The sequence below is a fragment of the Lissotriton helveticus genome, chromosome 11, assembly GCF_964261635.1.
Source record: "Lissotriton helveticus chromosome 11, aLisHel1.1, whole genome shotgun sequence".
NCBI classification, from domain to species: domain Eukaryota; kingdom Metazoa; phylum Chordata; class Amphibia; order Caudata; family Salamandridae; genus Lissotriton; species Lissotriton helveticus.
The window spans coordinates 795,633,754-795,647,190 of NC_136072.1; the positions used below are offsets into that span (position 1 = coordinate 795,633,754).

The window sequence follows — 13,437 nt, forward strand, 5'->3', positions numbered from 1 at the left end:
CCTCACACTCTCCCGCCACTCTGCCTCATACACCAACCGCTCCATTCCATACCGTACCTCATCCGATTCACAAATTCACCTGTCCTCATATCCCGATACCTCTGACATTCCCGTCATGCTCTCAGTTCCTCAGATCATTCGAACTTCCCCCCCAAGGGATGGGTGCGCCCGCTCTTGACCCCCCTGTCCCTCCAAAGTATCGCCTACAGCAGCTCTGGCCTAAACTGGCACGCCAAGCCAACCCATCACCGAACCCTATAACTGCAGGGTGGGTGGGTGGCCTTTTTCACAACCCTCCCGATGGTGCTGAGTGCAGGAAGAGGAAGTTCCCTTCCTCTCCTGCACTTATAACCTCCCCACTAACTCCTCCCCTTCCCCCTAGCTAGCCTTGGTCTCGCGCGAATGACCCCGGGGGAAGACTAGTCTGCGACTGTGCTTCCCCCGGGGCCCGGCATCGCGCAATAAACAGGCCACGCAGGTGTTAAAGCGTAAAAGGCCATTTTATTAGACCAGGCTGCATAACAGTAACAAATAACCAACATCAACATTATAAACAAACCCCCCAATATCACTCTTCAATACCTCACACTCTCCCGCCACTCTGCCTCATACACCAACCGCTCCATTCCATACCGTACCTCATCCGATTCACAAATTCACCTGTCCTCATATCCCGATACCTCTGACATTCCCGTCATGCTCTCAGTTCCTCAGATCATTCAAACTTCCCCCCCAAGGGATGGGTGCGCCCGCTCTTGACCCCCCTGTCCCTCCAAAGTATCGCCAACCAGTGAACCCCCTGTAGGGCGGTTCACTGCCCCCCCCCCGCTACCAGTCGGCCTCAAGTGCATACCTCAAACCCCTTCCTTATCGGCCTACGGCACCAGAATGCCACGTTCCACAACCTACTGACCACATCCCTCATCACCATCATGTAATACGCATTCCCCAAACGTGACAGATGCACACCGTCATCCCCGAACAGTAAGGGTTCCTCCAGTCAAATACCCCCTTGAGATCACCTGTATGACCCTGTCACCACCGAACAGTCGCATCGCCCTCAGTTTCCTTCGTGCTCTCTCAATGGCACCGTGCTTCATTGCACTCCTCCAAACTTCCCTGGGGACAAGTTCAGTCCAGGCTATGCAATTCCCAGCAAGCCATACTTTGATCACTCCCACATCCCTTTGCCTCAGCTGCAGGGGCGCCAAACCCGAGAGCTGCACCAGGTCAATGTCCACCAAATGGATTAGCAACAAGTCCTGACATCCTTTTACGGAACCATCCTTGCGAGCCAAGGCAGTAGTGCCCGCCATCGCATCCCACCTTTTCCCCACCAGTGCACCTCATGTTGATGTCCTTCCAGTCCCAGGTGACGACCGTACACCTGCTGGTCCGCATACGTTGATGCCCAGTGCACAAAGGAATGCCCCACAATACAGGTGACCGTCCTGGCCCCCGGTGCGCCCACGCAACCTACGAAAGAAAGATATGTTAGACCACCGAAAAAACCCTAAACCATCAACAGCAATGCACACCTTCCCATCACATTCGCACATATCTCACACAGCACCGTGACCTCCATCCCCCAATCCGTCGAATCCTCTCCCCTGACCACCCCAAACGGGCCGCAGCTGTCGCGGCCCCCATGCGAAAAGAGTGAGTCCCAAACCTTACCGGCTCAAGCCCAAGACGCAGCAAAGCCACATGCATCCCCGCAAGCAACTGCCTAGACGTCACCCGCAAACCAGACTCATGACAGAAAATCACTCCCTGCCTCCCAAGCGATGCGGCTGAAAACATCCTCCAGTACACCACTGGGCACCCCCCCCCCCCCAACTGTCTCACCAAGCCCGACACGCTTACCCCTGCCCAACTGATCCGTCCTAGAAGGACCCAGCCAAAACCCCAAACGTACACTCCAACCGGATCTCCACATACCGTCACCCAACCCAGGACCGTGTGCCCAACAACTCAGACACCCGAAAAGCCCCAAAAAACACCCAAACCATACACAAACCGAAAACTTGCACCTCAAACCTGTCATAACAGCATTCTGGCAACATCCTAACCAGGCGAACCAACAACTCAATGTGATTGCCTCCCACAACTTCCCCACCCCCCACTCTGACGCTCTCTACCCCTACCTCGGAGCATCCTACTGACCACCACATCCTTCGTTGGATCAAACCCTAACAACAAAATACAATAAAAGGACACTCCTGCCAGTTTCCCAGATATCGTTGCCGCAGTCAATCCTCTGGCAATGCATCCTAAAACAAAACGCCACACACCCTGTTCCACTGCTGACCGGTCCCCTGGCGCCGGATCACCACCCATACAATCACCAAACTCAGCCCACGCCAGCTTGCATGTCTTCCTTGTTGCTGCGGCAATAGAGTGCTCCACCAGGCCTACCACTCTCACTCCCCCAAGGCCCAGCTGCCGGCCGGCAGCTCGGTCTGGCACAGCTCCGCTCCCGGTGCCAGAAGCCGGAACCGCTGCCACTGCGAACACGACAAAGCCTCAGCAAAGTCATTTTCCGGTCCAGGGACATGCTTGGCTCAAAACACCACCTTCAGGCGCAGGCACTGCAACATGAACCTACGCAGCAACCTCAGCACTCTCAGATCTCTGGCTCTCTGGCGTTTGACTACTCAAACACTGTCATGATGTCAAAGGGGAGAAGAACGGACATATTCTGGAATTCCAGCCCCCCACACCTCCAGAGCCACCAGGAAAGGAAAAAACTCCAAAAAATGCAATGCCCCTCCCCTGTTTCAGCCAGTGAGCCGGCCAGCTCACCGCGCACCCCTGCCTTCCCAGCAGATGCCAAACCTGGCTGACCCCGCTGTGTCTGAGAAAATTAGACATAGCCAAACCGCCCTGTCTGCTTCAAAGTCCAGCGACACTCAGTTGAATTCAGTCAGAAACGTCAGCCACGTCCCCAAGTCAGCCCGCACCCCCATGGAGATCCGAACCCTGTAACGTGGAAACACTGCCCCCGACATGGCCATGCCGGGCCGCCGCCAGACCGCCCGTCCCGCCATGCCTACTCTGCAAGCAAAGTTCAAGAAAACCAGCAACTCCTGCACTGCCCTCAAGCAATCCTCATTACACCAATTGCCCACAGCAAACATGCCCGAACCTCTTCCACTGTAGACACAGGGAGGCGAGCCCGCCACTGGACCGAGTCCAACTCAATCCCCAGGAACGTCAATCAGCAGCTGGGACCAGCCATCTTTTCTGGCCCCAAAAGGACACCAAACCGCACTGCCAACTCCTGAAACCCAGCCAAAGCCATGCCACAATCTCCCGAGCCCATCCGCCCAAGAAAAAGGGGGAATCATCCAGGTAGTAAGCGACATCCCGACATCCGCCAACTGTCATGAAGGCCCACTGCAGGAATATACCCAAGAGTTCAAACAGGGCACAGGAAATAGCACCCCATGGGCAAGATCCAGGTAATAAGGGACATCCCGACAGCCGCTAAAGTTTAGGATGGCCCACTGCAGGAATGCACTAAAGATATCATCCGGAAATCCCCTTCCTCCCTCTTCGGTACCCCCCCCCCCCCCCATTGGAGAAATGGGCAAATCACCCATCGGTCAAACAGTAAACGGGCCGGCTACCCCTCCTTCCTCAACCTCCTTTCTCAAGCACGCATCCACCACTCCTGGCAATTCCGTAGCAGCTTTCAACCCTCCGCCCAACTCAGCACTCTGGGACCCTGAGAGCCTACCCAAAAGCCCTCCGTGAAACCCAGAAAAACCTCAATGCCGCCTCCTGGCCCGGGTCCATCCACTGCGTCCATAGTTCCCGGACAACTTCCCCCCAATACTTATCTGGATTGGCACCGCCTTTCGCCCTGAAACCCTCAACAGAACTCAACCAAGCGAAACCTCCAAACTGCATTTGCGCCTCACGTATAATGTCCATGCATTTCCACAACGCAATGGCCCTATCCAAACACTCCTCGCAGTATATGCTGGCCTAACTCAAGAAAGCAGAGGTCCAAATCTCCATTGTTACCGGTACCCTGGGACTTCCAGTCAGCTCCCACTCCTCTTCCGTAGAACCTCCCATCGTCTGCACCTCCCTGTGCAAGCTTAAAAACACCCACATACTCAATGTTTCCAAATTTGCTCTCTGGTCTTCATCGACAAATGAGACCCCAGCGACACAGCCAAACCCATGTAAGGGAGCTCCTTCTGTACCTTTGCATTCCCTCTCTCGCTCTCTGTCCTCTTTCCCATCCCCTCTGTCCGTCCGCATCCCAGCCGTAGTCAACGACTTACCCTCCGCCTTCTTACCATCCGCAGGCGGACCACCCGTTGGTGCCCCTGGCTCCCGCACTGACCCATCCCCCACACCCACCGCTCTACAAACCTTCCTCCCACCCCCATCGGCCCATGCCGTCCACCAAGACCCCTCACCTGTTAATGTGGAGTGTAATTCACGGGCCGCTCCCCAGGAGCCGACACCTTCCTTGCCACCGCCTGAACCTTGCCCTTCGTCGTCGTCGAAACCTGCTAAACACCAAAACCTCTGTTGTCGTCCTCGTCATCCCTCACCTCCCCGACCTCAAGCTCCATGCTCTCATCCTCATAATCCAGTTCCAATGCAGGCTCCCCACCCACAGGCACGCATAGCACTGCCAACATCGCTCTCTGCACACCTTTGCCCACTCCTGCAGGCGCTCTCTGCACACCAGTCGTACACGTGCCGTAGCCCGGTCCCGCGCTGGAGGGACGGCCGCCGCGGACCGCCCTGCTGCTTCCGGCCTGCGTTTTGGAGCCGTCTTGCGCCCCGCCAGGCCACCCCGACCTCTGCCGACACCTGCCGGCTTGGATCCCCACCCCACCCCTCAGGTCGCTCCAGCCTGAGTGGGCCCCAGCACCATCGGGCCTCAGAGCCGTCTTGGCCGTCCCTACCTGACCCCTGACCTCGTGCAACCCTCCGCTCACCTCCATGCCCTTCGCCTTCCTACCAAACTGCTCCTGCTCTGCCAACCTCTCCCCATACGATGTGGGGTAGGGGGTCCCTAAACTCATCCCCCCAGGCAGCTCCCACCCGGGCCACAGTTCGTCCGGCCCACCTCGCCTCCTGCCATAGCGCCAGGAGCCTCTGCTCCCTGACCCGTTCCCCCACGCCATTGGCCCCCCAACTCGGGAGGGGAGGGGGCGGGCATTAGCCCTGTAACCCCGCTCCAGGCGTCAATACCAGTCATGAGGGGCCCCCAGGGCAGGACCACCGACCCTCCCCAGGACACCCAGGAAGGCCGCCCCCACCTATCTCCCCTGGCTGTCTCGGCGCCCCCCCCCGCTGTCTGGAGCCGGGGTCCCCGCCGTACACCCCACAGACAGGTCACTGGGAGCGTCCTCCCATTGCCCCCCTACCAGCACACCCAGGCGCCAGAACCTGCAGCGCTGAGAGGCTAGTCTCCTTAAGCACACTCCCTGTACTCCACGAGACCAACTTCAAGACCCGCCCCCCGGACTCATGCCTCCCCCCTCCCCCCCCCAGAGCTCCTCCAGACGCCTCCCCCCCCTTTAGGGGCCAGTGCTGAAGGGGCTGCCACCCGCCCTGCGGCCACAAACTCCAGCTGAGGGTACTATGCGTGGGGGCAAGCTCATACGCCTGCCTCCCCGCGACGCCGGCTATGTTGCGCTGCCCCGCCCCCTCTCGGCCGCCTGCTCACTGGGCAGCCGAGAGTCATCCTGACACGCGAGAACCGCCGCGCGCGGGGCCCTCTCACAGCCAACCCACTCCTGGGATGAAACCCCAGTCTGCCGTAAATCCTCATGTCCGGCCCTCGCTAGGACCAACAATGCCGCCCTCACCTTCCCTGCCGGGACCTCCGCCATCGTAAATTCACCGACGCTCCCACCGGCACACAAATGCTCCCCGTCGCCGATCAGCAACCTCGCCAGTAAAATGCCAGAAAAATTGCCCCCTACAAGGCCACCTGAACTAAAACCACTACCTTTTTCACAACCCTCCCGATGGTGCTGAGTGCAGGAAGAGGAAGTTCCCTTCCTCCCCTGCACTTATAACCTCCCCACTAACTCCTCCCCTTCCCCCTAGCTAGCCTTGGTCTCGCGCGAATGACCCCGGGGGAAGACTAGTCTGCGACTGTGCTTCCTCCGGGGCCCGGCATTGCGCGCACACACCTGCATCCACCAAATCAGAGCAGGAGGCAGCTCGCTCTCTTACATCCCACCCAAACCATGGAACGACATCCAACAACACATCAGAGCATCCCCCTCGCTTATTGAGGTCTGCAAGTACCTGAAGACCTGGCTGTTCAAATAAGTCTTCAGGGGCCCCACGCCTACACACCTGCTCAAGCGCCTGGATACCCTCATGATAAGTGCGCCCTTAAATCAACATAACATAACGTCTTCAACTAGCACTGGCTGGCTTGTGGCTTCTTTCCCAGGGCTTTTTTTGTTGTTTGCACCATGTATCACTTCTATCATTAAAGTGGCCTTGGGCTCAAGCTATCATCACCTCTCTGTTGAAACAAGCATTGGCAAAAGCCAGCTTGTCTGGCAAGTTGGTGTGTTGGTTAACTTTATATTATTATTATGCAAGCACGTGCCACCAAAATAATAATACAAACAATAAAACACGTTGCCACCTAAACATCGTGTCCATATGCTTCCAATAAAAAAGTACATTTTAAAATAGCTGGATGGGTGCTTCCTGCCACACAGGTGTACCTAGAATGGAAATCCTTTTATGGTTTAATAGATATTGCATGGAAACATGATTTTATTTTGTACTATGAAATGGTACTATAGGCTATTATTACTATAACATGAAGACATAGTATAAAGAGAAAAGTACGACTAAAAAAATAAAAGAGGTATAGAGTGGATAGAGAGTGGTCTAGCATCCTTAGCAACGAAGTAAAAAAAAATTCCGGTCGATTTACACTTGTGATGAGGTTAATTGCCTTTACTTATAAGTGGCTGAACTATTGCCTCATTATGTAAGTTATGTCATGGGTGGAAGCAAAATGGGGAAAGACACTGTCAAAGCAATCAGTCCTGCCTGCGACACCTGAGTGCAGATCGATTGGCTTTGCCAATGCTTTTTTGTTTTTGCCTTTGTTATATATGTGCTGGAAAAGGCAAGTGATGCATAAGGTGCTGGATTGAGGAGTGCCTAGACAGCAGCTGTGAAATCCTGGACTCTTCTCAGATATTCCAGACAACAGTGAAGTGTGTCAGACAGAGGAATGTTTAGGAGAAGTGTCATAGGGTCATTTGAAGGCAAGGGAGTTCCCCCTATCCATCCAAGGGCACCACAAGGGCCACCCTCAGATTGTAGAATTCTGCAGTTTTAGCAAAATTTCAAGGGCTTCTGAGGTTTTTCCCCATTTCTCCCATTGCGAACCAATGTTAAGTCTCGTAACAAGACTCGCTGGAGGCCGAGGTGTGTTCTTTTGGCTTCACGCCTTTCAAGAGAAAGACAGAGAGTCTTTGATTCTAGTGAGGAGTTTTCCACTGCATCGCTCTACAGTGAGGACTTTGGATCTGATTTTCTTGCAGAATTTCAGGGCAGCAAATGTAGGCATAAAACCACGTCTGCAATAAAATAAGAACTTTGCTGAGATGTTAACTGTTTCCAGTGGAGTCGCTCCTTCTAATGTTATTATGGATGCTCGATCTTACCCCTGTATTTAGCAGCAGCTTTTAGATGATTGCTCTGGTTTTGGAGATGGTAAATTCTTGGCAGAAAATAAATACTATTCACTGATACTAATGGTCACCTTCAATAACTCAATGAAGGGTGTTAGTGGTAAGTGAGGAGATCAAATCAGTACTCACGGTGCCATAGCCGAAGGCTGAAATGCAGATGAGAGGGTGAGTATACTCTTGATTCCTTTTACCTGCCTGCAACTTCGGCAGCCAGAGGTCCTATTGGTAATTTTTCTCCTGTTAGATTTTTCTATTATCACACAGGTGATTTCTGACCATGTAGCAAACTTCATATCTATAGACCTGAAAATCATATGGGATGAATGCATATTCATTTGCACATTTCCCACCTCCTCCCACCACCACATCAATGGGCTTTTGAAGCATGTTGTCAGAATATAATGAGGTGCCAGAGAATAAGGAGATGTTCAGCCCGGTTCAGCTATTATGCCAATGCCAACCTTCTGGACATCACTTTGGTATGAAGGAGTTCTGGCAAGGCATGACTTGGTAGACTGTGTAGTGTGCCTCAAAAAGAAAATGAACTAGTTGGTGCACTGAGCAAATGATAACTAACCTTTAGCCAGTCAAGAGCTACTGAAAGACTGCTGCCCTTGCCCTTGGGGTCCAGAAGAACTGGTCATGAACTTGAGCAATCATTGACTTTGGAGAACAAATGAAGTGGCCTCTGCACTCTTCTGATGTGATTTGTGGGCTTAACTACTTGGTTCATATTGAGGAAACTCAATGAGGCTAATGCTACATTCATATTGAGGAAGATCAATGAGTTTAATGCTTAGTGCACATTGAGGAAAGTCAATGAGCTAATGCTTAGTTAATATTGAAGCATATCTATGAGTTTAATGATCAGTTCACATTGAGGAAGATCAATTAGTTTAATACTCAGTTGATATTGCGGAAGATCAATATATTTTTTTGTAACTTGTTTTTTATTGGTAACATTGCATCACATCATAGCTTAAACCTTTGTCATATACATGTCGTATGCGATCCAGTATTCTCAAGCAATGATTCTTCCCATGTCAATTGAACATCAGCTATGCTAAGCCAGTGAATTTCCATATATCGCAATGCACTTTAAGTTATTTATTATATAACAGTAATACTTTACCAAATAATTGAGCCAGGAAACGCGGTTCATGTTATCTAAGGACAAACATTCTTTTAGGATCAATTTAGAAAGGGATAAATCATCTTTAAGCCAACACTTTAACCAAAAAGTCAAGGGGCGCAGTACAAGAGTATCACTTAGGTATTAGACCCTCAACTCTTCATGTACAGCCATATTCGATGTTCCTTTTGGGACACATAATACTCTTTTTAGGAAACCATTTTCCACTATCTGGAGGGGTTCTATTGCCGAGTGTCCCCAGATCTCACTGCCCTAGCTTGCTATGGCTATACTTTTTGCTTGGTACACCTGTAACATGGCTCCTGTCGGTTTCTTCCCCACCTTAGAGGCAAAATTAAAAATAGCTGCATTAGCCCGTATCACATCCCCTTTTTTTCTCTGGATTAGTGGTTCCCATTTGAGTTGATCGACACATAAGACCCTCAGGTAGGAGAAAACACTAGCACGGGGGATCTTATCGTTACCAGTTCTGAATTGAAAACTTTTTTTTGTATTCTTCCCCACTTGCATAACATCGGACTTCGAATTATTAATAGCCAAGTCCCGTTTTGACATGAAGCCCGAGAATGCAGTTAAAAGGGTTTGTAAACCCAGTTCAGTTCTGGATAATAAGACGGCATCATCCGCGTGAAGCAAAACAGGAATACTCCGCCATCCTACATAAGGAAAGTCAACTCCCGTTGCCCTCAGCACACTGTCTAATTCATTAATGTAAATATTAAATAAAAAAGGCGCAAGAATGCAGCCTTGCCTGACTCCCTTCTTGATCTCGAAGTCCCTTGTTACCTGCAGATCTGGTGAGAATCTGACACTGGCTTTGGTCGATGAGTGCAAGTCCTCAAGAAAATTAACAATACTATCATCCACCACCATTGCCCTCATGGACTGCCACAGCTTTGCCCTGTTTACACAATCAAAGGCTGATGACAGATCCATGAAGGCAAGGTGGATGGTTACGGGGCGAGCGACAGTGTATTTACTCAATACCAAGTATAAATTGAGGCACTGGGCAACAGTAGAGTGCCCCGGCCGAAAGCCATACTGGGCTTCTGACATAATCCTATTCTCGTCTGCCCTTGTATTTAATCTCTGTAAGAGGACCCTACCCACCCCTTTGACCACCGAGTCAATAAGAGAAATTGGTCTGTAGCAGTGAGTACTACTTCTATCGCCCTTTTTGAGGACAGGGACTATAGTTGAGGAATCCCATGACTGTGGACACCCATTTATTGCAGCAGCATTAAAAAGTGACGCGAGAACCGGGGTCCAGAATGTAGGGTCTGACTTGAATAAATGAGGCGGGATCCCATCTGGGCCTGGGGCTTTATTGATTCCGTCCATGATTTCACTCTTGTCAAAACTTATCACAGCGACCTCGCTGCTCCGGGGTTCACTAAAAGCATGCTCCTGAGGGGAGTCGAACATGGTTTTAAAATGGAGTACCCACTCCTCCTCGGTGATATGTGCCTCCTACCCCAGCGGCTCTATGCGGGGGGAGTAAGATCGTTTCCTTATACAATGGCGATGTGGGGGCGAAACCTGTTTGATGCTGTCCCTGGTCTCTCTCTGGAAGACGGGGAGTGAAGGACCTGGGCAAGAATTAAACATAAGACACAACCTGCACACTCAGAGCTTTGAGCCTGTGTAACCTGAAGGAGTGACACACGCAATGCAGATGGACGTATCATGGAGTGTGGTGCCCCGGGAATTGTGTGTGATTGTTTTATAATGAAGGGGTCGTTTTTTGTGGTATTTGGAGTTGCTTCTTTTGCAACTCAGTGGGTGACCTCTAATGGACCAATGGTGTCTGTCAGAGCCAAAAGATGTCTGTTCTAATGTAAACTGCACATGCGCTTTGCCACTCCTACATTGTTCCCCCCTGGACCTTTCACTTCTCCTATACCTCAGGCCCGGTTCTAGAGGGCGGGCCAGGCGCTCCCAAAATAGCCCTGTGGCCCGCTCAAGACCCATTTATAAGAAGGAAACAACAATTTCCTTTTTTACTTTATGAAAGAAAAAAACAGGACTGCGGCTTCGCTATGAAAATCAAATTGGGCAGCTTTCATGTATAGTCAGTGCCAATGCATTGGGCTACCATAAGTGCCTGGGGAGATGGGTGAGGTCATAGGGGGTGATTGCTATTACTGTGCAAGTGTAAATAGAAAGAGTATGTGAGACACCCACGCTATATCGAGACCGCATGCTCCCATGGCAGTAATAAAGAGATTAAACCAGTTTTATGGCAGAAACTGTGAAGGATTTTGCCATTTTAAGAAATGTAAGTGAAAATGTGCACACAAGCAGGATATATATCTTAGTACTAATTTATTTTATTTCTGCTATGACGCTATTCCTCACTTATGCTGGGGCCCTATAGAATTATGCGGCCGGGGAAAATCAAATTATGCTGCAGGATTTACAAAATTTTGTGTCCAGAAGAGGCAAATTACACTGCATAAAGAGGCACATTTTGTGAAAGTATTATTTCTTTATTTTATTTTTTGTATACTTTAACACTGTCTTGGCAAAGGTTACACCTCGTTAGTACCAGTTTAACACAGAAATAGGAACTGAAAAGTGGTTAGCCCACCATTGCAAAGGGCCTTCTGCTACGCAGCCGCAGGTGTCACTACAGTTTCAGGAACTTTTGATCCGTTTGAGAAACACGTAATTTTTTTATTAAAATCTGAAAATTATGCAGCAGATGATGGTTTATGTGACAAATGTTGCAAAACCATAATTAAAAGGAACAATCAGCAGCCAAAGATTTGCATAATTGCAGTGACCCTGCTTATGGCACTATATGATGTAAAAACACTGCCAATGGCAATGTGCTGACTGTTCATAAATGAAAAGATGTCACGTTTCACTAATGCAATACAGATAGAGAAAGAAACGGAGCAGTGCAAGGGCCAATTATACAAAGAAAAGCACTGGCAACAATTCCATGGCAGCACTGTCAACACGTGCTGCCTCTGTCCAGCCTACTCTCAATCTCCTGAGGTGCTCGCAGAAGGCAGAGCTTGCTATAATAAATAGAAGGAATTTAAATAACATTCACCCGACATTGGGGCACTGGTGGCCCTGCATTTATTCTTTCCCAATAAATTCCTTCATTTTGTCACATGAACAGACAGAAGTGGATTATAGTGAGGGTCACTAGAATAATGCGATTCTGCAGCCGCACTGTTTTCCGTGTAATTATGGATCTGGCACATTTGCCACATAATCCATCATCTGCTTCATAATTTGCAGACTTTAACAAAAAGCCATTTTAAACGGATCACAAATTACTAAATGCGTGGTCTCATGTTGCTGCACAGGGTAAGGCCCTTTGCAAAGGTTTACTCGTCACTTTTCAGCTGCTTATTGCGGTACTTGGATTTTAAACTGGTACTAATGAGGTAAAACCTATTTCATGTGTGAAAAATGACTAAACAATAAAGTAATACTACCTCGCATTATGCTGAAGTGCAAAATGTATTCAACACTGCTGCATAATTTGGTACTTCCGTGTTGCATAATTCCAGTGGCCCTCATTATAGTGCTGTTCTTACCCCTTGAGCTCTAACTGATAGAGAGAAGGGCGAGGTGGAGAGAAGGGAAGGTGAAGCAGAGGAATGGAAAGGTAGTAGGGAGGAGGCTGAGGCAGAGGGGAGGATAAAAGGAGGACGGTGCGATGGAGGGTGAGTCGGAGAGACCGGAGGGTGGGCAAGGGTGAGGGACAGAGAAGAGGGGGAGGAAGAGAGAGAATGGGGAGGTAAAGAGAGGCGTGAAGTGGAGAGAGAAGGAAGCAGTGGCGCTAGAGTAAGTTGGCGCACAGTGAGCGCATGGCGAGGTCAGGAGAGAGCTAAAGTAGGATAAGGAGGAAGAGAGGAGGATGAGGTGAGAGCAATATGAGGGTGATGTGGAGAAAGAGACTGCACGGGGACATGTGGATAAGGTGGGGAGAGAGAGTAAGATGATGTACAGAGTGAGATGGAAGGAAATCGAGGGTGAAGTGAGTGGGCCAGCAAGGAGGATGAAGTCGGGAGGGAGGAAGGTGAGACACAGAGAAAGAAGGGTGAGGTGGAGAAAGCAGAAAAGATCAAGCCCAAAGGTTTAAACATCTAGTAATATACAGGGTAAACTAGCAGACAGAGGCTGGCATAATAAGGGTGTGGAGCTCACACTAGACCCAGTTCTCAGACACCTAGGAGTCTTTGGACAGCCCATTCATCTCTATGGCCCACCCATGCTTCTTCATGGTCCTCTCAGATCCCAAATCCTGAAACCGGGCCTGCTGTACCTCCCATTGCTTACCGATCATCTGGGGCTTTTCAACCCTATCGGGCTCCTGTTTTCCCAGTATAGAGTTCTGCATCGGGTCATCCAGCATAGGGCTGAATCCATACAGGAGTTCCTGGATAGGCTCTGATTAAGCAAACTAGTTCAACTGAGTTTCGGTGCATGCAAATCTATCTTGTAGGGGGTGGGACTGGGATATCTAAAAAATCTGGCATAGATCTAGTCCTTCTGACCCGAACGCTGACACCCAGCTCTAATTCCTTAAAAAGCTTACATGCCGGACAGCTG

At 50.3% G+C, this 13,437-nt stretch overlaps 1 protein-coding gene across 2 annotated transcripts in view; it reads left to right on the top strand.

Annotated features, from left to right (window-relative positions):
- LOC144791952 (peptidyl-prolyl cis-trans isomerase F, mitochondrial-like) overlaps nt 1-13,437 on the top strand; it is a 96,913-nt gene that overhangs the window by 59,074 nt on the left and 24,402 nt on the right. The window lies entirely within an intron of this gene.